Below are 26,001 nucleotides of genomic sequence, written 5' to 3'. Positions count from 1 at the left end.
TATCATGGTATATCAAAGCATGGCCGAAACATGCATATCAAAGCATCATACTATGGACGAAACATGTACATCAAGGCATCATCATATCTATGGCCGAAATCTATATATCAAGCATCAACAAATCCATGGCCGAAACATGTCTATAAGGTATAGCATGAACATAACATAATCATACCTTATCATGGCATATCATAATCAAGAGCATAGCATGAAACATAGCATAATCATAAGGTGTATGCAATATGATTTTGGAAAACATGTATCCGAAAAATATGTGTATGTCTCATGATCTTTAAAACCATTTTCTTTTACATATATATACTTGAAAGTAATCTCATCATAAGGGGGATCCCGGCTATGTACCACTTACATATTGCGCGCAACCTTGTAGGTCCAAGGTAGCAAGTCTTGAACCCTACGAGGCAAACATACTAGGCACTTAGTCCTAGGGGCACTTAGGAGCCCATCCCTAACGAGGTCCTTAGTCCCCGGGGCGCTTATGGAGCCCACCCTTGGTACAAGCCACTCACATATAAAGTAAAGTACATGTCATACATATCATGTATCATAAAAGCATGCATCACTTAGGCACACATCATATCGTAAAAGTATGCATCACTTAGGCATACATCATGTCATAAAAGTATGCATCACTTAGGCATACATCACATCATAAAAGTATGCATCACTTAGGCATACATCACTTCATAAAAGTATGCATCACTTAGGCATACATTACAGCATCAAATCATGCATTTTTAACCACATATCATAACATAAAGCATGCATTCTTTTAAACACTTAGCATATCATCAAAGCATGCATATATTAACCACATATCACATTCTAAAGCATGCACATTTTTAAGCACTTAACATATCATCAAAGCATGCATATATTAACCACATATCACATTTTAAAGCATTCACATTTTTAAGCACTTAACATATCATCAAGCATGGATATATTAACCACATATCACATTTTAAAGCATGCACATTTTTAAGCACTTAACATATCATCAAGCATGCATATATTAACCACATATCACATTTTAAAGCATGCACATTTTTAAGCACTTAACATATCATCAAGGCATGCATTTTTAACCACATATCATATCATAAAACATGCATGTCTCTAAGCACGTATCATATCATAAAAGCATGCATATTTCTTAAGCACATATCATATCATGAAAGCATGCATATCTCATATCATAAGTCATAAATCACAAGCATACATATTAAGCACAAAGGTGTATCTTGTGAATATCCTATCATAGGAAACATGGTATTATATTTATCTTGGTTGTAAGATTCCTAAACCCTTGTGGCCGAACCCCTTTAGAGCTCAATTTAGGTTAAACACAACATCCAAGCATGTGGCACCTAAATTATCATCATAACATTTTCATAGGAAGCATTATAACCATGATTAACTTAATTTCTAAGTTCCTCAAGTCCCTAATTTCATATGGCCAAAACCTTAAGGTGTGAAACAAGGTTCCATATGACATAAAAGCATGGACAACTTTAAATCATATTTATAACATTTTTACCAAGGAACAAGGTAAACACATTTGACACATTTGAATTAGTTCCTAAGTTCTTTAAGCCCTTAACATATGTCATGGCCGAACTTTAACAAGTTCTCATTAGGGCTACAAACAAGCATACAAGCATGTGAACTTGGACTAACATTATGTATAAATTCATACAAGGCATCATACAATAGTTATGGACGAAACATAACCTAGCATCATTTTAGGTCATAAAACAACATATAGCAATTGAACCTTGGCTTTCTACTTATCATATTTCATGTAGAGTGACATGAGCACATTTAATTTAAGTCCTAGGGTTTCTAGGGAATCTATTCCTTCATGACCGAAACATTCAAGGGTTCATTTAGGTCATGGAAAAATCATACAAGCATGTGAAACAATCAACACATTATCCTATTTTCATAAGAAGTACTTTTAACACATTTGGTTTCATTTCTAAGGCCTCTAGGTCTTTTTAACCCTACTTGGCCGAAACTCACAGAATATAAACTTGTTTCAAATAGCCTAAAAGCATGAGAATTTATACAAGTTCCATAGCACGTATAAGGACAAGCATATTGAGTATACATATGAATTGTGTCTTAGGCTTTCTAGGTTTCTTTTTCTCTTTTTCTTTTATTTTCTTCTCATGGCCGAAACCTACCATTCTTTAGCTAGGTTCTTAAGTGGCCTAAAGCATGAAAAACCTAATTAAATTTCATGGCAAAAGTTACAAAAAAACATATATACAAATTGGTTCATGAATAAGCTAGGACCCTTGTGGTCATACATGTTATATGTCATGCAACTAATTTTTCTACACCCTAATCAAGCATGAGGGTATTAAACAACTTTCATATCTAAATAGTACAGAGGTCTTGAGCACATTAAACTTTTGTTTAAGCTTTTCTAAGCTATCCATCTCATCATGGCCGAAAAACCCTAAGAAGGAGTTCATGAAATTCTAGCAATATTCAAGCATACAAATCCTTTAAGATCTTTGTATTCTATCACATGAGCATGGTTATTTAAATTTAAAGGTCTTCCTAACCCTAAACCATTTCTTGGCCGAAACATATAAGAGGTTTTCTTTTATTTTCAAATATCTTTTAAGCAAGAAAACTAATACAAGATCCTTAATATTTCATAGGGAGAATCTTGTACTAATTTGGTAGAACAATAATTTCCCTAGCCTCCTTAAAATATTTTTGGCCGAAATTCTAGGGTTAAGTACCCCACTGATCAAGTATCATATAGGTATAAAAACATGAAGAAAAACCCTTCTACATAGCATAGAAAATCTATCATGAAATGAAGACTAGTTTTAAACATCACTAGATTTTGAAAGCTCTTCTTGGCCGAATTTTCTTAAACTTGTTTCTAGGTTTTAAAATCTTCATAAAATCTGAAAAACACTTAAAACGCCTTGTACCACAGGTGAGGGGAAGCTTACATCCTTTTCGCTTGTGGATCTAAGGTATGGTGAAGAAGAAGTAGTCTCTTCTTCTAGTTCCTTTCCCTTGATTCCTTTGCTAAGTCCTTCTTGTATCTTAGGCTTTCTTAGGGAAAACCTTGGCTTGGGGCCAAAGATGGAGGAGAGGGGGAACTGAGGTTTCGGTGAGGGAGAGGAGAGAATGAGAAAAATGAGAGAAAATAGAATTTTCCCTTTACATATTCTCTTTTATGTTAAGGGGGAAGAGGTAGCAAACTTAGTTTTTGCTTTCCTTCTCCCTTAGCCTTTTTTTTTCTATTTTATTTTTATTTTTATTTATTTATTTATCCTCATCATTCATGGTGAAATAAGGGGGAATGAATCCCCTTAATTAGCCTCTTTTATTTTCGGCAAGAGAAGAGAGAAAGAGGGAGAGAAAGGGAGGAAGGCAAGTTGCCTTTCTCTTGCTCTTTTCTTATTTTCTTTTGGTTAGCTTTAACTCTTACCTTTATCATAAGTTTCCCTCCTTTGCTATCAATATCTTCTCTCTATCCCAATTGGTTTCTACTAATTAATTCTATGAATTATCATATAAGAGGTTCAAGGTTCAATCCTTGACCTCTCCCGATTTTTATTTCTTTTTATTTCCTTTTTGGTTCAACTCACTTCCTATTATTTTCTAAGGCAAAATCCCATATTCATATATTTATCCTACAAGCTTAGTGGGTATTACACGCCCCGAACACACAACTCAAGTTCATCGATAATAACTCATTCCACTAGAGAGTTATTACCACACTACCGCACCATTCCCAAATTACATTATGGGCTCCTTCTTATCATGAGTGTGTTAGTTTCCCTGTGTTTAAGAATACGAATGCCCACTAATTAAGTGAGTTACTGACAACTCATTTAATTAATATCTAGCTCCAAGAGTAGTACCACTCAACTTTATTGTCATGTTGGACTAGGTCCACCTGCAGGGTTTAACATGGCAATCCTTATGAGCTCCTCTTGGGGACATTCTCAACCTAGATAACTAGGACACAGATTCCTTCTATAATCAACAACACATTCTATAAGTAATATCATTTCCCAACTTATCGGGCATATTGATTTATCGAGCTAAACCTCACCCATTGATAAGTCAAAGAAATAAATATTAAATATACATGCTTGTTATTATATTAGGATTAAGAGCACACACTTCCATAATAACTAAGGTCTAGTTCTTTTACTAAGTCAGTACAAAAAGAACTTACATAAATGATCCTACTCAATACACTTAAAGAGTATCAGTGTAATTTATTAGTCAAGATAAACTAATATTTAAATACACTACGTCTATTCAGATGGTTTGTTCCTTTCCATCTTAGTCGTGAGCAACTGTTTATAATTTATAGAGAACCGGCAACATGATCTTCTAAGTGTGACTCCACACTCCATGTTATCTACTATATAAATTAATTGAACAATTATATTTAACAAATAAATGTAAATATTTGACCAATGTGATTCTTTATTTCAAAATAAATGTGTACAAAAGCTAAACTTTTAAGTATACACTCCAACAATCTCCCACTTATACTAAAAGTCTAAGCAGCCATATCTGTTGCCATACATCTGATTCCCATCCCCTCCATATGCCGATCAAAAGCTTTCGCCGAAAGGGCCTTAGTGAAAGGATCTGTCAAGTTATCTGCTAATGTTATCTTGGCGATGACAACTTCTCCTCGCTTGACGATGTCTCGTATCAGGTGGTACTTGCGCTCTATATGTTTACTTGCCTTATGGGCTCGTGGTTCCTTCGAGTTTGCAACTGCTCCACTATTATCATAATAGAATGTGACAATCTTGGGCAAACCAGGAATGCCATCTAAGTCCATTAGAAAGTTCCTGAGCCATACAGCTTCTTTGGCTGCCTCAGAGGCTGCCACATACTCAGCTTCCATGGTTGAGTCTGAGACGCATTTTTGCTTAACACTCCTCCATGCAATGGCTCCACCTCCTAAAGTAAACACATAGCCTGATTTAGACTTACTGTTGTCCCTATCTGATTAGAAGTCTGAATCCGTGTAACCCACAGGGAGTAAATCGTCTGCTTGGTAAACTAGCATATAATCTCTAGTCCTTCTCAGGTACTTTAATATATGCTTCACTGCAGTCCAATTTCCTTGTCCAGGGTTACTTTGATATCTGCTAACCATGCCCACGGCAAAACAGATATCAGGTCTTGTACTCAACATTGCATACATAAGGCTTCCTACAGCCGAAGCATAAGGAACTGCCTTCATGTCCTCAATCTCCTTTGATGTTTTTGGAGACATCTCTTTAGATAAGGCTACTCCATGCCTAAAAGGTAAGAAACCTTTCTTGGAGTTTTGCATGCTAAAACGAGCAAGGATTATATCTATATATAATGCTTGGGATAGACACAACATTCTTTTCTTGTGATCCCTTATAACTTTGATCCCAAGGATGTGTGCACATTCTCCTAAGTCCTTCATATCAAATTGTTTGGACAACCATACCCTTACGTCCGATAATACCTTGACAATGTTGCCAATTAACAAAATATCATCTACGTATAGTACAAGAAATACCATCATGTTTCCGTTACACTTCTTGTATACACAAGACTCATCCGGACACTGAATAAATCTATATGACTGGATTACTTCATTAAACTGGATGTTCCAAGATCTTGAAGCTTGTTTCAGTCCATAAATGGACCGATTAAGCTTGAACACTAGATGCGCTTTGCCCTTTTCAATGAACCCTTTTGGTTGCTTCATATGGATGTTTTCTTCAAGACTTCCATTAAGGAAAGCTGTCTTGACATCCATTTGCCAAATCTCATAATCCATATGAGTGGCAATGGATAAGAGTATCTGGATAGACTTAAGCATAGCTACCGGCGAAAAGGTCTCCTCATAATCGATTCCCTCTTTCTGAGTGTACCCCTTCGCAACAAGCTTTGCTTTGAAGGTTTCTACCTTCCCATCTGTCCCTCTTTTCCTTTTATAGATCCACTTGCATCCAATGACTTTTACACCATCAGGTGGTTCTACAAGCTCCCAGACCTTATTAGAATACATAGATTCTATTTCGAAATTCATTGTCTTTTGCCAAGATACTGCATTTATATCTTGGAGTGAGTCATCATATGTCCGGGGATCTGGTTCATGTTTGCCTGGGATCAAGTCCGAAGACTCACCCAAAAACATGAATCTCTCGGGCTGCCTTACAACCCTCCCACTACGACGAGACACCGTATGTGGTTGTGTATCATGTGTGATGTAACAACCCACCCTTCTTACTTCTACTCTCTAAGGGCGAATGCTACCTAACTACAACTCTCTATCTAGTTTCACTGACGCTATTATTAGAGTCAGTTAGATTTATCACGGTTCAGAGGAATTCCTACCAAAAAATTTCGGCAGAATCTCCCCTGTACCGGTGACCAAATCTATAATACACAAGATATATATACGCAGCCACAGGCGGCTGGAACTCATTTTTCACAACCACGCAGTTATAAAATAACAGTAAAGACAACCAACTATTTCACTCCACAAATAATTAAAGTGACTAAATGCATATGCGGAAATAAACTCAACTACAATCTCACAAACTTCATAATAGTGTTAAAGGAAAGAACTAAAACATAAACTCTAATCAAATAGGTCCTGCAAGTTTGATAACACTCTCTGGATCTCTCCATAGTCGCAGTCATCACACACCTTCATCACCACCACCATCCTGTCATCTCCCTTCATATCTTAGCTTTTCCTTTATCTGCGGTAGGAGGAAAAAGAAAAGATCTATAAGCGAAAACGCTTAGTAAGTACTAATCTATCTCACAAAACTCGAAATGCATAAATGTAATGCAATACTACTGAAACTGAAATGCTAAAGCAAATCTGCATGTGCTCATGGTATACAGAAAATGAAACTGAATACTAAACATGCTCACTATCTAACAGGATAATAAGAAATGAACACTGTAAGCTTAGAATTAAAGCAACTAACTTTTTATTTATTCTAAGCATAAAACTTATTATATTTTCTTATATCCTTGTAATAGAAATTAATCTTTTAATTTCTATCTTTTACTTTCTTCTTCTTTCTTTCTTTTGGTTTTCTTTTCTTTGGGCCCAGGCTTAGTACCATCTCATGCGCGTTCCCTAATAGGTTGGGGTTGCGAGCCACCAATCCTAAAAGAGCAGACCTCGGTCTACCAGGGCCAAGACCTCGGAAATGGTCACCTGGATTTGTTTAACGACAAGCTCTTGGATGTCGGGTACTAGCCTCTTGCTTGACTTACTTGTTATCTTTCTTATTCTTTTATCTTCCTTATTATCTTTTATTAAAGATTGTGGGAGTCCTTTAAATATACTTAACAAGTATGGGTGTATAATCAACTAACCATGCTATATAACAGAATAAAACAAGTAACTTAAAGCTTACTGATCATGCTATAAGCTAAACTAAAGAAAGCAATTTAAAGCCTTTGAATCATACGGTGAAAACATGGCAAAGGATGCTATTTTAGTGCTTCTAAACATGCTGTAAAATCAAGTATGGAATGATTCTAATCATGCTATAAATAAAGCAAAAGAAAGCTAACTTGGACTTTCTATACATGATATGCCAAAGCACGCATCACTAAAATCTACTCAGGTTGGATTATTTCCAATTAAGCAAGGTATAAGGAAAGGTTGCTTCTACTGACAGTAAGGATGTATTCTGCACTTACTAATATAACAATGAAACTGCTCGTGTTCATAAACTAAACAAGCAACCAAATTTGAAATGCTATTAGAAACAAAACTATGTCATAAATAACTCTGCACTTGTTTAAAGAAGCTAGACTAAGTTTGCACTTGCTAATAGGAAAAGGCATAATCTGATTCTGCACTTGCTAATAGGCAAAGCCTAATCTGGTTCTGCATTTATTTCTTTGCATAAGATCAGGCTCAACTTACTGTAAAGCTAAAACAGACATGTATGTCTAACCCACAACTTAACTCCTTTCTTGTAAGGCAACTCTAAATCCCCCAATTCTGTTTCATCCGATTGACACAAAACAAGAAGTGTTATGAACCTGTTCTAAGATCCCTAACATCATCATCTCCCACAGCCCAAAATCTGTAGCCATCCAAAACATATTCCTCTCGGAACTGAGGCACAGCAAAAACCAAAACAATCACCTCACGGCAGCAAACCCTAACATCATAATTCTCTACTAATCAAGTTCTGAAAAAAAAACAAATGAAGCAATTCTTCCCAGAATGGATGGCACGGTAGAAAACCAGAACTCATCCCTATGCTTTCTTTGAAGATCACGGCAAATTCAAAAACAAAGAGAAACAAAGCCGGAAACAACTCCTACCACAGGTGAGTAGTACTTACCATGCCTTCTTGGACTTACAACCAAAGGAGGAGGTCTAGGGTTTCGGTGAAGTTTCAATCTCGGCAGCTTCTTGGTGTTCCCGAGTTCCCTTCGTCGCGGTGATCATGCACGGGTGAAGGCCAGCCGGAAGAAGCCTTCGTCGGCGCCGAAGAAAAGACCTAACGCCGTCGCCCCTTTTCGCCCGAGAGAGGAGCCGCCGCGTGAGAAGAGGAGAGGGAAGTTAGGTTTTGGGGAAAAGAAAACCTAAACCTTCTCTTATAATTCGGGTTTTTATTCATTACTATCTATGCTTTAAATTTATTTCTCCCCATACTTAGTTAACAAAGCTCGTGTAGCTCAGCTGGTTGGGCCGTGTCCGGTTGGGTCGGTCCGACCCGAGGTCGTGTGTTCGAGTCTCACCTTCAACGGTTTTTTGTCAAAACTTCTTTCTTTTTGTAAACATACCAAACGACCTCCAAAAATTACGTAAAAATACTCTAAAAATTTATAAAAATCTCTAAAATATTTTAAAAGTATTTCCAAATATTTTTAGGGACATTTGGAACTCGAAATGGGGAAATTTGGGTCGTTACAATCCCCCATACCTTATAAAAAGTTCGTCCTCGAACTTAGAATAGTTCTGAATATTTCTGTCTCATACTGTCCTCACGCTCCCAAGTGACTTCCTCGTACTTCTGGTTCTATCAGATGACCTTCACTAGTGGTACTTCTATCTCTTAGTCTCTTGACTGCTCTATCCACTATCTGTGTAGGTCTGCTCTCATAACTAAAATCCTCTTGGATCTGCACTGACTGAGGCTGAATCACTTGGCTTGGGTCATGGAGACACTTCTTTAGCATGGAGACATGAAAAACATTGTGTATTGCTGACATGTCTTGTGGTAAGTCCAATCTGTAAGCTACTTTCCCAATCCTCTCTATGATCGGGTAAGGTCCTACATAGCGAGGACTTAATTTGCCCTTCTTGCCAAATCTCATCACTCCCTTCATAGGAGCGACCTTGAGGAAAACTGAATCTCCTACTTGGAATTCCAGTGGCCTACGACGTGTGTCAGCATAACTCTTCTGTCTGCTCTGGGCAGTCTCAATTCTCTGTCTGATTTTCTGGATCGCCTGAGTAGTCTCATCTATCAACTCTGTCTGAATGCCCAACTCTGCTTCCATCTCTTTTCTCTCTCCTGCTTCTTGTCAGCATATGGGTGATCAGCATTTCCTGCCATATAGTGCTTCATAAGGTGTCATCTTGATGGTGGCCTGATAGCTATTGTTGTAAGCGAATTCAGCTAAGCACAAATACTTGCACCAACTTCCTTTGAAATCTAGCGCACAAGCTCTGAGCATATCTTCTAAAATCTGATTCACTCGCTCTGTCTGTCCATCAGTCTGTGGATGGAAAGCTGTGCTGAACTTGAGTTAGGTGCCTAGTGCATTCTGAACGCACTTCCAAAAGTGTGAAGTGAAGCGCTCATCTCTATCAAAAATGATAGATTTAGGAACTCCATGAAGTCTGACTACCTCTTTAACATATAGCTAGGCCAACTGCTCTATAGAGTGGTACACCTTGATGGCTAGGAAATGGGCTGACTTAGTCAATCTGTCCACTACTATCCATATTGCGTCATATCCGTTTGTAGTTCTTGGAAGACCTATTATGAAGTCCATGGATATGTCTTCCCACTTCCACTCTGGTATTGGAAGAGGCTGAAGAACTCCTCCTGCCTCTGGTGTTCTGCTTTGACTCTCTGGCATGTCAAGCAGGTACTGACATATTTAGCAACGTCTCTTTTGAGTCCTGACCACCAGAACCTCTGTTTCACATCTTGGTACGTCTTGGGAGAACCAGGATGCATGGAATATGGTATACTGTGAGCTTCCTCTAAGATCTTCTTTCTCAGTTCCTCATCATTGGGCACGCAAATGTGACTCCCCTGATAAAGAATTCCGCTGTCTGTTACTCTAAACTCTGAGTTGTCTTCTTTTTGTATCCCCTGCTTGATCTTCTGGATGTCCGGATCTTCACTTTGCTTTCTCTGTATCTCCACAAGCAATGTAGACTCTAAGGTCAATGCAGAGAGTTGTCCTTCGATAATTTCAAGTCCAAAATCTGACTGCAGTGGCAGGGCTAGTGATGACAAAGACATCAGTGATGCACTAGATTTTCTGCTGAGTGCATCTGCCACTTTGTTAGCTTTGCCTGGGTGGTAAATAATTTCACAGTCGTAATCTTTGACCAACTCCAGCCACCTGCGCTGTCTCATGTTTAAGTCCTTCTGAGTGAAGAAGTACTTAAGACTCTGATGATCTGTGAAAATTCTACACTGGACTCCATACAAATAATGTCGCCAGAGTTTAAGTGTAAAAACTACAACTGCCAGCTCGAGATCATGAGTAGGGTAGTTCTTCTCATAGTCTTTGAGTTGTCTGGAAGCATAAGCTATGACTTTTCCTTCTTGCATGAGTACAGCTCCTAAACCCATCTTGGAAGCATCACTGTAGATGTCAAAACTCTTGTCACTCTGTGGAACTGTCAGAATGGGAGCACTGATCAATCTCTTCTTTAGCTCTTGGAAGCTCTGCTCACATTTATCTGACCATTCGAATCTCTTGTTCTTTCTGGTGAGGGCTGTTAGCGGAGAAGCTATCCTGGAAAAATCCTCCACGAACTTCCTGTAGTACCCTGCTAGACCAAGAAAGCTTCTGATCTCTCTGACGTTCTTGGGTCTACTCCAGTTGTTGACCGCTTCCACTTTGGCTGGATCCCCTTGAATGCCTTCCTTAGAAATTATGTGACCTAAAAACGCCACCTGATTTAACCAGAACTCGCACTTGGAGAATTTAGCATAAAGCTGCTTCTGCTGAAGAGTCTGCAGTACTATCCTCAAGTGCGTGTCATGCTCCTCTGGGGTCCTTGAATAGACCAGAATGTCATCGATGAATACAATGACAAATTTGTCAAGATATTCTCTGAACACTCTGTTCATTAAGTCCATGAAGACCGCAGGTGCATTGGTCACTCCAAAAGGCATAACTACAAACTCGTAGTGTCCATATCTGGTCCTGAACGTCGTTCTGGGTATATCTCTTTCTTTCACCTTCAGCTGATGGTACCCAGAGCGCAGGTCTATCTTTGAGAACATTGTTGCTCCTCTTAACTGATCAAATAAATCATCGATCCTGGGGAGGGGGTACTTGTTCTTGATTGTCACTTGATTCAAAGCTCTGTAGTCTATACACATCCGCATTGTCCCATCTTTCTTCTTGACAAATAACACAGGAGCTCCCCAAGGTGAGTGACTAGGGCGAATAAAGCCTTTGTCCAGTAACTCCTGTAGCTGCTCTTGTAACTCCTTCAGCTCTGCTGGAGACATGCGATACGGAGCTTTTAAAATTGGACCGGTTCCAGGAACCAATTCAATCTCAAATTCCACCTCTCTGTTGGGAGGTAGTCCAGGTAACTCTTCTGGAAATACTTCTGGATACTCGCATACTACCCGGACTTCCTCCTGCTTGGGTCCCTTCTGCTCTGCTGCCTTGACTATGTATGCAACAAAACCTGCACACCCTTTAGCTAACATCTGGTGTGCTGCTAGAGATGAGAGGAGCTTCTGGGTCTTCTTCCTTGGCACTCCTGTGAACTCAAAAGTTGGCTCACCTTCTGGACTAAAAATTACTTTCTTTCTGCGGCAGTCCACTGAGGCACTGTACTTGCTGAGGAAATCCATACCAAAAATGATATCGAAATCCTGCATGGCGAGAACTATCAGATTTACATATAATTCTCTGTCTGCAATTTTAACCAGTACAGCTCGGAGCCACTAATTGGATTCCATGACTTCCCCAGAAGGTAGGGTCATCAGGAACTTGGAGTTCGTACTCTCTGTAGGCACCTGTAAACTACTGGCAAAAGGTATCGATACAAAAGAATGGGTCGTCCCAGTGTCAAATAGTACAGTAGCTATGTGCTGGAAAATAACTACTTGACCTGTTACGACCGTGGAGGTACTAGCAGCTTCTTCTTTTGTGAAGGAGAATACTCTGGCACCATCAAAGGCTGGAACTAGTGGAGCTTCTAACCTTCCTCGACTGATATAGGGTCCCTCAAATGCTGCTTCCATATGGTGCAACTGTGCAGGCTGGCCTCCATATTGCAATGGCTGTGGCTGGGGTACTTTGAATTTGTTAGGACACTCTTTAGCCATGTGTCCCTCCTGACCACAGGAGTAACATCCAGTTTTACCCAAAAGGCAGGCTCCTGGGTGTATTCTCCCACATTTGGGACAGGGAGGGAACTTGGTCTGCTTGTTTGCTGGTCCTCCCTTCTGGACACCTCCTGTGTTCCACTGCTTCCTTTTACCTTTGCCCTTCCAGTTCTGCTTGCTTGACTGTGACTTCTGGCTTCCTGCTGTCTTGTCCTCTGTCTTCACTGACTGATGTTGTGTTCACTGTGCTTTGATGTTGTTCATGTAATGTTCAGCGATTAATGCTCTACTGATCAATTCTTCACCAGTCTGGGGCCGATGAGCTCCACTGCTCACATTCAGTGCTATCTGTGGTCTCAGCATTTTGAGCATCAGCCTGACTCGCTCCTTCTCTGTACTCACTAGCTCTGGACAGAGACGAGCTAGCCTGTTGAACTTCTTGGCTGCTTCTTCCACTGACAAGTCACCTTGTTTGAACTCTATAAACTCCTCGTAGTGCTTGTTGGTAATCTGCAGGTGGAAGAACTCTTCATAGAACTCTGACTGGAAATCTGCCCAGGTCATCTGATCAGCTGCTCTCTTGGTCTTTATCCTCTCCCACCACATACGAGCATCTCCAGACAGACAGAAAGAGGCGCACTTGACCTTCTCGACTTCTGGCCAGTCAAGAAGCTCCATAGTGCTCTCTAGTGTTTTAAACCAAGCGGCATCCGGGCTCGCGTGCGAAGCTCTGGTTTGATTCACCACGTATAAGATAAGCTTGGTCTCGTGGTTCCCCAGTAGGTGGAGTCTCGACCAGGGTCTGCGATGGGAGGAGGAGGACTGGTGGTTTGCCATCGATTGCAATCACTTCTGCCGCTACTTGCCTCTGGAGCTGAGCAACTACTTCAGAAAGGTTGGGCTCAGTTGCTCTAGGCACTTCGTTCCCTTGAGCTGGTTCCTCAGTGTGAGTGGCACGGGGACGTCCTCTTCTTGCCATCTATTTATTCAAGGTAAAAGCTTGATATCTTACTTTAACCCTTCTAATCATACTTAAATATGAATAAAGAAAAGGGAAACTAAATCTTTTATCTTACTTAAGCACTCAAACAAATAAGTACTCTATACTGCAGTTAATAATAAGAAAAGCAGAAATAAGAAAGGATTTAAATACTTTCTTACTTGGAGACGGCAAGGATGATGCTGATGTGTGTGTGATGCTGGAGAATGGAACACTGCTCTGATACCAACTGTAACAACCCACCCTTCTTACTTCTACTCTCTAAGGGCGAATGCTACCTAACTACAACTCTCTATCTAGTGTCACTGACGCTATTATTAGAGTCAGTTAGATTTATCACGGTTCAGAGGAATTCCTACCAAAAAATTTCGGCAGAATCTCCCCTGTACCGGTGACCAAATCTATAATACACAAGATATATATACGCAGCCACAGGCGGCTGGAACTCATTTTTCACAACCACGCAGTTATAAAATAACAGTAAAGACAACCAACTATTTCACTCCACAAATAATTAAAGTGACTAAATGCATATGCGGAAATAAACTCAACTACAATCTCACAAACTTCATAATAGTGTTAAAGGAAAGAACTAAAACATAAACTCTAATCAAATAGGTCCTGCATGTTTGATAACACTCTCTGGATCTCTCCATAGTCGCAGTCATCACACACCTTCATCACCACCACCATCCTGTCATCTCCCTTCATATCTTAGCTTTTCCTTTATCTGCGGTAGGAGGAAAAAGAAAAGATCTATAAGCGAAAACGCTTAGTAAGTACTAATCTATCTCACAAAACTCGAAATTCATAAATGTAATGCAATACTACTGAAACTGAAATGCTAAAGCAAATCTGCATGTGCTCATGGTATACAGAAAATGAAACTGAATACTAAACATGCTCACTATCTAACAGGATAATAAGAAATGAACACTGTAAGCTTAGAATTAAAGAAACTAACTTTTTATTTATTCTAAGCATAAAACTTATTATATTTTCTTATATCCTTGTAATAGAAATTAATCTTTTAATTTCTATCTTTTACTTTCTTCTTCTTTCTTTCTTTTGGTTTTCTTTTCTTTGGGCTCAGGCTTAGTACCATCTCATGCGCATTCCCTAATAGGTTGGGGTTGCGAGCCACCAATCCTAAAAGAGCAGACCTCGGTCTACCAGGGCCAAGACCTCGGAAATGGTCACCTGGATTTGTTTAACGACAAGCTCTTGGATGTCGGGTACTAGCCTCTTGCTTGACTTACTTGTTATCTTTCTTATTCTTTTATCTTCCTTATTATCTTTTATTAAAGATTGTGGGAGTCCTTTAAATATACTTAACAAGTATGGGTGTATAATCAACTAACCATGCTATATAACAGAATAAAACAAGTAACTTAAAGCTTACTGATCATGCTATAAGCTAAACTAAAGAAAGCAATTTAAAGCCTTTGAATCATACGGTGGAAACATGGCAAAGGATGCTATTTTAGTGCTTCTAAATATGCTGTAAAATCAAGTATGGAATGATTCTAATCATGCTATAAATAAAGCAAAAGAAAGCTAACTTGGACTTTCTATACATGATATGCCAAAGCACGCATCACTAAAATCTACTCAGGTTGGATTATTTCCAATTAAGCAAGGTATAAGGAAAGGTTGCTTCTACTGACAGTAAGGATGTATTCTGCACTTACTAATATAACAATGAAACTGCTCGTGTTCATAAACTAAACAAGCAACCAAATTTGAAATGCTATTAGAAACAAAACTATGTCATAAATAACTTTGCACTTGTTTAAAGAAGTCAGACTAAGTTTGCACTTGCTAATAGGAAAAGGCATAATCTGATTCTGCACTTGCTAATAGGCAAAGCCTAATCTGGTTCTGCATTTATTTCTTTGCATAAGATCAGGCTCAACTTACTGTAAAGCTAAAACAGACCTGTATGTCAAACCCACAACTTAACTCCTTTCTTGTAAGGCAACTCTAAATCCCCCAATTCTGTTTCATCCGATTGACACAAAACAAGAAGTGTTATGAACCTGTTCTAAGATCCCTAACATCATCATCTCCCACAGCCCAAAATCTGTAGCCATCCAAAACATATTCCTCTCGGAACTGGGGCACAGCAAAAACCAAAACAATCACCTCACGGCAGCAAACCCTAACATCATAATTCTCTACTAATCAAGTTCTGAAAAAAAAAAAAACAAATGAAGCAATTCTTCCCAGAATGGATGGCACGGTAGAAAACCAGAACTCATCCCTATACTTTCTTTGAAGATCACGGCAAATTCAAAAACAAAGAGAAACAAAGCCGGAAACAACTCCTACCACAGGTGAGTAGTACTTACCATGCCTTCTTGGACTTACAACCAAAGGAGGAGGTCTAGGGTTTCGGTGAAGTTTCAATCTCGGCAGCTTCTTGGTGTTCCCGAGTTCCCTTCGTCGCGGTGATCATGCACGGGTGAAGGCCAGCCGGAAGAAGCCTTCGTCGGCGCCGAAGAAAAGACCTAACGCCGTCGCCCCTTTTCGCCCGAGAGAGGAGCCGCCGCGTGAGAAGAGGAGAGGGAAGTTAGGTTTTGGGGAAAAGAAAACCTAAACCTTCTCTTATAATTCGGGTTTTTATTCATTACTATCTATGCTTTAAATTTATTTCTCCCCATACTTAGTTAACAAAGCTCGTGTAGCTCAGCTGGTTGGGCCGTGTCCGGTTGGGTCGGTCCGACCCGAGGTCGTGTGTTCGAGTCTCACCTTCAACGATTTTTTGTCAAAACTTCTTTCTTTTTGTAAACATACCAAACGACCTCCAAAAATTACGTAAAAATACTCAAAAAATTTATAAAAATCTCTAGAATATTTTAAAAGTATTTCCAAATATTTTTAGGGACATTTGGAACTCGAAATGGGGAAATTTGGGTCGTTACATGTGACACGTGTTGCAGACTTTTGTGGTACTTCATCTTGTAATGTTGGTACTGAAGTAGACGTGTCCTCTCTAAGTTCTTCTAGAACAATTTTACTACTGGGCTTGTGATCCATTATATAGTCTTCTTCTAAAAACTGGGCATTGGTGCTAACAATGACCTTCTGGTCTTTAGGACTATAAAATAAACCGCCTTTCGTTCCTCTGGGATACCCCACAAACATACGAACTTTTGTACGAGATTCTAACTAATCAGCATTTTGTTTCAGCACATGTGTTGGACTACCCCAAATCCGAATATGTCTTAGACTGGGCTTCCGCCCATTCCATAATTCTGTGGAAGTAGAAGATACTGATTTAGAAGGTACTAAGTTCAGAATGTGCGCTGCTTTTTCCAGAGCGTATCCCCAAAACGAATTTGGTAATTCTGAATAACTCATCATCGATCTAACCATCTCCATAAGAGTCCTATTCCTTCGTTCTGCCACACCATTCTATTGGGGTGTACCAGGTGCGGACAATTGGGATTGAATCCCGGCCTCTGATAAGTAATTCCTAAACTCTCCTAAGAGGTATTCGCCACCACGATCAGACTGTAGTGTCTTGATACTTTTACCTAGACGTTTCTCCACATCAGCCTTGTACTCTTTGAACTTATCAAAGTACTCAGACTTGCGGCGCATTAGGTAAATGTATCCATATCTTGAATAATCGTCTATAAAAGAGACAAAATATTCAAAGTCACCTCTAGCCTGGATAGACATAGGACCACATAAATCAGAATGAACTAATTCTAACGCTTCTTTGGCTCTATACCCCTTTGCCTTAAAAGGTCTCTTTGTCATCTTACCTTCCAAGCAGGATTCACGCGTTGGAAAGTTTTCCAACTCTAATGGACCCAAGAGTCCATCGGCTACAAGCCTTTGAATCCTATTTAAGTTAATATGACCAAGCCTTAGATGCCAAAGATGTGTTTGGTTCATTTCCGAAGGTTCATTTCTCTTATTAGAGTTAGAAAATGTGTTATTAATTTTCATATTTTGCTTTGTGGGAGAAATTAGATTTAAAGTATATAAATTGCCAACTAATGCACCAGAACAGATAATCACTTTATTTCTCTTTATAACCACATTGTTACTATAGAAAACTGAATATCCATCCAAATACAGTTTAGAAACTGAAATTAAATTCTTTCTAAAACTGGGTACATAAAGACATTTCCTTAAAACCAATTTCCTATTCCTATCTAATGATAAGTAGACGTCTCCCACTGTAACAGCCGCCACCTTAGTAGCATTGCCCATGTAGACAGTTATCTCTCTATCAAATAGTCGCCGGGTTGCCTGGAACCCCTGCAAAGAATTGCAGACATGATCAGTGGCTCCCGTATCTACACACCAGGTGTTGGTAGATAACACCGCTAAACATGTTTCAACTATTAGAGTATGAGATATACCTTTATTGTTCTGTTTCCTATGAGGACAGTCCGCCTTCCAATGTCCAGTCTGCTTGCAAATAAAGCACTTGCCCTTCGGCTTCTTTATTCCATCTTTTTGTCCTGCACCTTGAGGTTTATTCACCTTCTTTGCTGAGCCATTTTGTTTCTTCTTCTTCTTGCCTTTCGGCTTAGAAGTAGAACCATTTTCAGCATAGTGAATTTGAGAATGTTGAGGAAATAACCCTTCGGCTACCTGAAGTTCTGTCAGAAGTTCCGCCAATGAATACATCCTTTTATTCATATTATAGTTCAAGCGAAAATGCTCAAAACTTTTGGGCAGCGTTTGGAGGATGATATCGACCTGGGTTTCCCCATCAATTTCCCCTCCAAGAACTTGTATTTCGTTTAAGTAAGCCATCATCTTGAGAATATGATCCCTCACGGGAGTCCCCTCAGTCATGGTGGCTGTCATCAGTTTTCTCATTGCCTCTTGCCTAGCAGCCCGATTATGATGTCCGAAGAGTTCCTTGAGATTGTTCATTATATCATAGGCTATTGGTAAGTCCTGATGCTGATGTTGCAATACATTTGACATCGAAGCCAAGATGTAACACCGCGCCATCTTATCAGCTTTTACCCATTTACTATGATACTGAATCTCCTCTGGGGTAGAATTATTGCTAGGTGTTTCTGGGCATTCCTCTGACAGTACAAACTTATAGCCCTCAGCAGTTAAAACAATGTCCAGGTTTCTTTTCCAATCTATATAGTTGGGACCAGTAAGTTTATTTTCTTTTAGAATAATGGCCAGTGGATTGAAAGTCATCCTAAGAATCACAAAATAAATTTTGGTCAGAACTCTAAATTTAGAATAATATTGATTCCTCAAACAATACTATTTTAAATTAACCAACACCTTAAAACGCCATGAATTTTGTATGCCACGATAGTGTGGACGTATACAAATTCAACATTTGTAAAAGGAGGGTATATCCCATTAATTTTATTATCTTATCAACCTAACTTTTTGACAAATAAAATTAATTTTTAGTTTCCTTCGGTCACACAAATAATAGCAGTGACTCCGATGGGGAGGATACTATTAGATGTGCCTAAGTGTATACCATTACTTGACACTAAGTCCATTAATAAGATTGTGCCCCTTCCGATGGAGAAGATCACACGCTCTTAATTAATTTCCTATAGTCATCCGAAATGGAAGTTTGGTCTAGTGATCCGCAAACAAACTCATCCGATATGGAGGAAGGCACTCAGAGCCAACGCGCAAGTTTGTTTGCATCACTTACAAACCAGTAATGGAGATCGTGGAATTTACTAAAACAAATCCCTCTCCCACTTAGTTATTTAAAGTGAGGCATTTTGATGATGCTAGCCTACTAAATATATACACTAACATTCACACACAGCACAATATAAAAGCAATAAATAGAAAAACTAATTTTCAACTATTATTGCTTTTATCTATTGTTGTCCTCCGTGTGTCGTCATCCCTAGCTACTGCCATCTTTGGCCACCGCCACCGGGTCTAGTTGTCACATCCATCTTGCTTCTTGTTCCGCTGCGCCACTCTGATCCTCAAAAGGTTCTACGCCTTGCAAGATTCGATCCTTGACATAAATAGAATTTTGCATCTTTCGATCCTATATTCCTCGAAGGAATGTACATGTAAACTAGATCGAACATAAAATAAAATTTACATCCATCGATCCTATATTCCATAAAAGGAATGTACATGTATCTAGATCAAAAAAATAAAATTCTAATAAAACTAAATACAGCTCCTGCTGTATTTTATAATACAATCATGCACACATAATAAATGCCCTTGACATGTCCAAGGGTCCAATCACACACATAATAACTATAAGCCATAATAGTTGAATCCTGCATCCACAAAGTTAGCACATCCTACTATTAACCTGCCTAAATTATGTATGACATGTGCATAATTAAACTAATAGCAAATACACAGAGGTAAAACCCTAGCTCTGATACCAATTGTTAGTTGCTACTCGGAAAATCCAATGGCTCCACTGTACAAAATTTTTTTACCTGATCTGAACCTTTCCTAGCTAACATGTGTTCTTTTAAGTTAAACTTGTATCTCCTGCGGAACTTAACACGTTTTGATTCCAAGTTTAACTTATATGTTCCTTTAGGTTTAGATTTGGATCTCCTGCGGAACTTAACACGTTTGATCCAAATCACCTAGGTTATAAATTCAATTAAATATTAGTTTCCAAAATTGGCTTCCAGTACTGCATGGCGAGGCACTTGGCCTTCTTGGATATGGGAGCAACCACCACCGACTGGACAAAGCCTTTCAAGGAAAGTTAATATTTAATTTCCTTATATAACTCTAGGTTAACCAAAAGGAACAATCAAATCACAAGGAAAAAAGAAAAAGAACACAACATCGAAATTAAATTTGAAAAACAAGAATCGAATGCCTCTTGTATTTGGTATTTATACAAAGAAAAATTAACTAGTATGATGCGGAAATTAAATACTAGTTGTACCTCTTCCTTGTATGCTAAAAACCTTGAGATCTTCTGCCGTATCCCTCGCCTCCTCTTGGACGTCGTGTGGGTGACGATCCTCCAAGACGAACACCACCCGGAGAGCTTCTCCTCCTTCTCTAGAATTCGACCACCACCACCACAAAGGAGCAAAAGAGAGCAAAGGGAAGAGAGGGAGAGTGGCCGGCCACTTGATGATCTCCAACAACACAATATCAATTGTTATATTTTTCTAGGCCTCCCCTTCCCCCCTTTTTATATTAGTTTTCCAACGGAAAATATTGGAAAGAGTTTTAAAAAATTAGACTCATTCCTATTTCCTTTTAATTTTTTCTTTATCTCTCCTTTTAATTAATCAATCCTAGATTGATTTATTAATTAAACAACTATTTGTTGATATTTAATTATTTGACCGACCCCTTGCTTGGGCACCAAGCAAGGTGGCCGACCACTTATTAAAAGGGAAAGAAAGGAAAAAAATTTTATAAAATTTTAAAAGAAGAAAACTTCTAATAAAATTTTACAAACTCTTTTTTTTTTCTAATGTGGATATTAAAAGGAAAGTTTTAAAATTTAAAACCATGTTTTAAAATTTAAAACATCTCTAATAATATTTCTTTTTAAAAGAAAGTTTTATAAATTTTACAACTCTCTTTTAAAACCTTGTGGCCTAATTTAAATTAGGAAAATTTTATAAATTTTTAAAATCTCTCTTTTTACAAATTGTAAATATCTGAGGAAATTTAAAATTCAAAAACAACCTTCCTAATTTAAATATTGTGGCCGGCCCCCTTGCCCAAGGCAAGGGCCGGCCACTTCTAGAGAATATGTGGCCGGCCATTGCTTGGTCACCAATCAATGAACCGACCCCTTCTTGGACACCAAGATAGGCTTTTCTTTGGATGGACTTGAGGCTTTATTGAGGCTACAACATGGACCTAGAGGAGAAATTGGTTTTGGCCTTTCGATGAGCTTGAGTATCCCGTGCTCGCCCCGAACACACAACTCAAGTTCATCGATAATAACTCATTCCACTAGAGAGTTATTACCGCACTACCGCACCAATCCCAAATTACATTATGGGCTCCTTCTTATCATGAGTGTGTTAGTCTCCCTGTGTTTAAGATTACGAATGTCCACTAATTAAGTGAGTTACTAACAACTCATTTAATTAATATCTAGCTCCAAGAGTTGTACCACTCAACTTTATTGTCATGTTGGACTAGGTCCACCTGCAGGGTTTATCATGGCAATCCTTATGAGCTCCTCTTGGGAACATTCTCAACCTAGATAACTAGGACACAGATTATTTCTATAATCAACAACACATACTATAAGTAATATCATTTCCCATCTTATCGGGCATACTGATTTATCGAGCTAAACCTCTCCCTTTGATAAGTCAAAGAAATAAATATTAAATATACATGCTTGTTATTATATTAGGATTAAGAGCACACACTTCCATAATAACTAAGGTCTAGTTCTTTTACTAAGTCAGTACAAAAAGAACTTACCTAAATAATCCTACTCAATACACTTAAAGAGCATCAGTGTAATTTATTAGTCAAGATAAACTAATACTTAATTACACTACGTCTATTCTGATGGTTTGTTCCTTTCCATCTTAGTCGTGAGCAACTGTTTATAATTTATAGAGAACCGACAACATGATCTTCTAAGTGTGACTCCACACTCCATGTTATCTACTATATAAATTAATTGAACAATTACATTTAATAAATAAATGTAAATATTTGACCAATGTGATTCTTTATTTCAAAATAAATGTGTACAAAAGATAAACTTTTAAGTATACACTCCAACACTTGGAACAAGAGTCGGTTGACTAGAGGACTCAAGTAGAGGAGTGTCAGATGCTTGAGTTGCAGTATTAAGCTCTGCTCTAAGCTGTAGCTCTTTAGATATTACTTTTTCCTCATCTAGACAGATTGCATCATCAACTAATGCTCGATATAGAGTATCCATTGAAAAAAAAAAGTATTTTAGTCAGTAAAGGAGGGATAGATAAGAATTTTGAAGCTTACCAAAAGAGTATTGCAGACTCTTTTGAACAGGGCTTAAACCAAGCAGATATAAGAGGTCATCGTGTATCCATTGATGAATATAAAAGCGGTGACCTAGTAATTTACTAGAGTATTCGGAGAAGATAGATTGTTGATGAAGTTCCCTTACATCAGGGAGAGGGGGAAAAGAATATTGTCATTTAGTAGACCACCGTACAGGACCGAGAAACTTAATAAAGAAAAAACAAGATTTCCAACCTTTGATGGAAGAAGACATTTCTTCAAAGAATACCATTTTCAGGCGAGATTGGAAGAGGAAAACTCCTGGTTCCGATTTCATACGGTAAGAAAACATAAAAAAATTTTGAGGAGTAGGAGGTATATTGAAAAGGTGGAACACCATGTATAATCCACATAGGTATCTGAAGGTATTTGAGGTAAATTGTTTAAGAGGAATACCAAAATATTGGCTAATATCTACCAAGAACGTCAGAATGGGAAAGCGTAAGTTCGTGACTAGTTGATCCTTAAAAAAGGAAACATAATCGTTGGGAGGAAGATAAGGATGAGCGTCAGGTGGTGGAACCCTAATATGGTATTCCTTAGGGATCTCATACCGAGAACGGATAGAAGTTTGGTCAGTAGAGGTGAAGGAAGAACATATTTGAGCATACTAAGGGAGTAAAGATTCTTCAGCCATGTCAAGAAACTGGAATACTTAGAGAGTAAATGATTTACTGAATCCTATGGGGGAAAAGGTTGTGGGATAAGATCGGAGAAGATGAAGAAGCACGAGTTGTAGAGAAAGGATGGAAAAGAAAATTGCCATGGAATAACTGGAGGAAGACGAAGAGTGAAAAAGTTAAAAGAGGCTTAGGGTTTTAGGGTAGTATAAAGATCGCCGTTGAAATAAAATGATTCGGTAAAGAAGAGACATTGATTTTCTATGGAGAATGTGTGATAAGACATGAACGAGAAACGTACTGGGGGATACTTGGAAAATGGAGAAAATTGGATACGTGGCGTTCGCCCAAGAAGGGGCATTTATGATAGTTAGAACTAATCGAATCATACACTGAACCGCCATATCTTCGAATATTCTCTTTCCATTGAAGGACCAATTACTAGCGAGACCACTTTAAAAAATCGCGCGAATCTTAAGATATAGATAAATAAATAAAATTTGTAAATAAGGAAGAGGACCTGATTGATTGTAATCCCGACTGACTGTGTGTATAGAAGAGAACCCCAAAGCCCGATTGAACTCATATTCGGTCATACATATGCATAGGTCCCCTCATTTGACTAATTTTCACACGACCAACCATACGAAACACTCAATAAGGTGAAAAGTATAATCAAATATAAATACAAAACTTTATATCAACATTAGTAATGTTACAATCATAACTCTTAAACTTCCATAAACAAATACAGTAAACTCATACTAATTTCACTGCCTGAAGATAGTGAATCATTCTACCCATTTTGAGTAGGGCATGGGTAAGCCGAGTTATTATTACGTTCTGTGAGATGAAAATAAATTTTCTAAGGATCAGGAATATTTTGCCCGGTAGGGTTACCGAGGGGAAAATCTGTCATCCAATGGAATTTGACTCTTATTTGGAAACACCATATTATTCTTCCCATCCTACGTATGGGCGTGTAATAGAATTACAACCTGGACAAAAGGGAGAAGTTCTTCTTGTCCTCTAAGACCTGTGACTTAGAAGCAATCTTTGGTCTGATTGGATCTAATTCAGCTTGCAGAAAATCCACCTTAGCCTTCTGCCGATCTAAGTATTGTTGTTGTTGTGATATCAACAAACCGTTCACATGAACCTTCTTGATTGAAATGGTTATCTCCAAAACATGTTGAACTTTTAGATCATCCAACTCCTCAGTCTTTTGCTTCAAATTTGAATAAGCTTTGTCCCTCAAAGCCACCTTTGACAGAACTTGAGACTGAGCTGCTAATAAACGTAACTCTAGCTCTCTGTGTTGTGAATGATGTAGATCTAAAGCTTACATAGCCTCAGCTAAGGATTTCTCCTTCTTGGACAATAGTTGATCCCAGAGGGGAAGATCTGAAGGCATAACTCCCAATAAAATCTTTAGAGGAAAGTAAAGCAAGAGAGAACAAAGGTTGATGGTGTAAAAGGTAGGATCACATCTCTATTTAACTTGCTGAAGGTGTCACGGGAGCACAGTAGGAGGTGTCACGGGATCACTGTAGAGGTTGTCACAGGATCACTACAGAAAATAGCAGAAGGGCAGAAATAAACTTAGGTCTAGTCAGTTAGCTACACCTCCTTAAACTAGACTTGAATGGGAGGCTAGTGATACGGGTTATGATAGATCGGTCAAGCGAGTGAAGGAAGGGTTTAAGTCTAGAAAGATAGGGAAGGTATATCGCTGGTCGAGTAAAGGCCGAGTGAGCGCCTCCGCGCTCATATACGCTCGGTCGGGCAAAGCTTGCCCAAGCATGGAGGCATTTGGCCTTATATAATATTCTCAATACATTATCGGCCTACCACAGGCCGAGTGAGTGCCCTAGCACTCATATATGTTCGGGCGGGCAAAGCCCACCTGAGCATAAAGATGTTTAGCTTTATAATATTCTCATCATCTTATCGGTCGATTACAGGCTGAGCGAGCATCCACATGCTCATATATTCTCGACCAGACAAAAGCCCACTAGAGCATAAAGACATTTAGCCTTATATAATATTCTCAATACATTACCGACCGATCGTAGGCCGAGCGAGCACCCACATGCTCATATATGCTCGGCCGGGCAAAGCTCGCCCGAGCATAAATGCATTTAGCCTTATATAATATTCTCAGTATATTACCGACCAACCGTAGGTCGAGCGAGCACCCACATGCTCGTATATACTCCTCTGGTTAAAGCCCGCCTGAGCATAAAGGAATTTAGTCTTATATAATATTCTTAATACATTATCGACCGACCACAAGCCGAGTGAGTGCCCCAGCGATCATATATATTCAGCTAGGCAAAGCCCGCTCGAGAATAGAGGCATTTAGCCATATAATATTTTCATCATCTTACCGGTCGATCGCAGGCTGAGTGAGCACCCATGTGCTCATATATGCTCAACCGGGTGAAGCCTGCCCGAGCATAAATACATTTAGCCTTATATAATATACTCAGCCTAGTACCATTAGACCGCAGGCAGAGTGAGTGCACTCGCGCTCATATATGCTCGACCGGGCAAGAGCTCACCCAAACATAAACACATTTAGCCTTATATAATATTTTCAATATCTTGCTGGTCGACTGAAGGCCGAGCGAGTATCCATGTGCTCATATATGCTCGGACGAGCAAAGTCTGCCCGAGCATAAAGACATTTAGCCCTATATAATATTCTCATCATCTTACCGGCCGACAACAGGCTGAATGAGCACTCTCGCGCTCATATATACTCGGTCGGCAAAGCCCGCCTGAAGTATAAAGA

This window comes from Zingiber officinale, chromosome 5B, assembly GCF_018446385.1.
Source record: "Zingiber officinale cultivar Zhangliang chromosome 5B, Zo_v1.1, whole genome shotgun sequence".
Taxonomy (NCBI): Eukaryota; Viridiplantae; Streptophyta; class Magnoliopsida; order Zingiberales; family Zingiberaceae; genus Zingiber; species Zingiber officinale.
Note: the sequence above shows the minus strand (reverse complement) of the source record.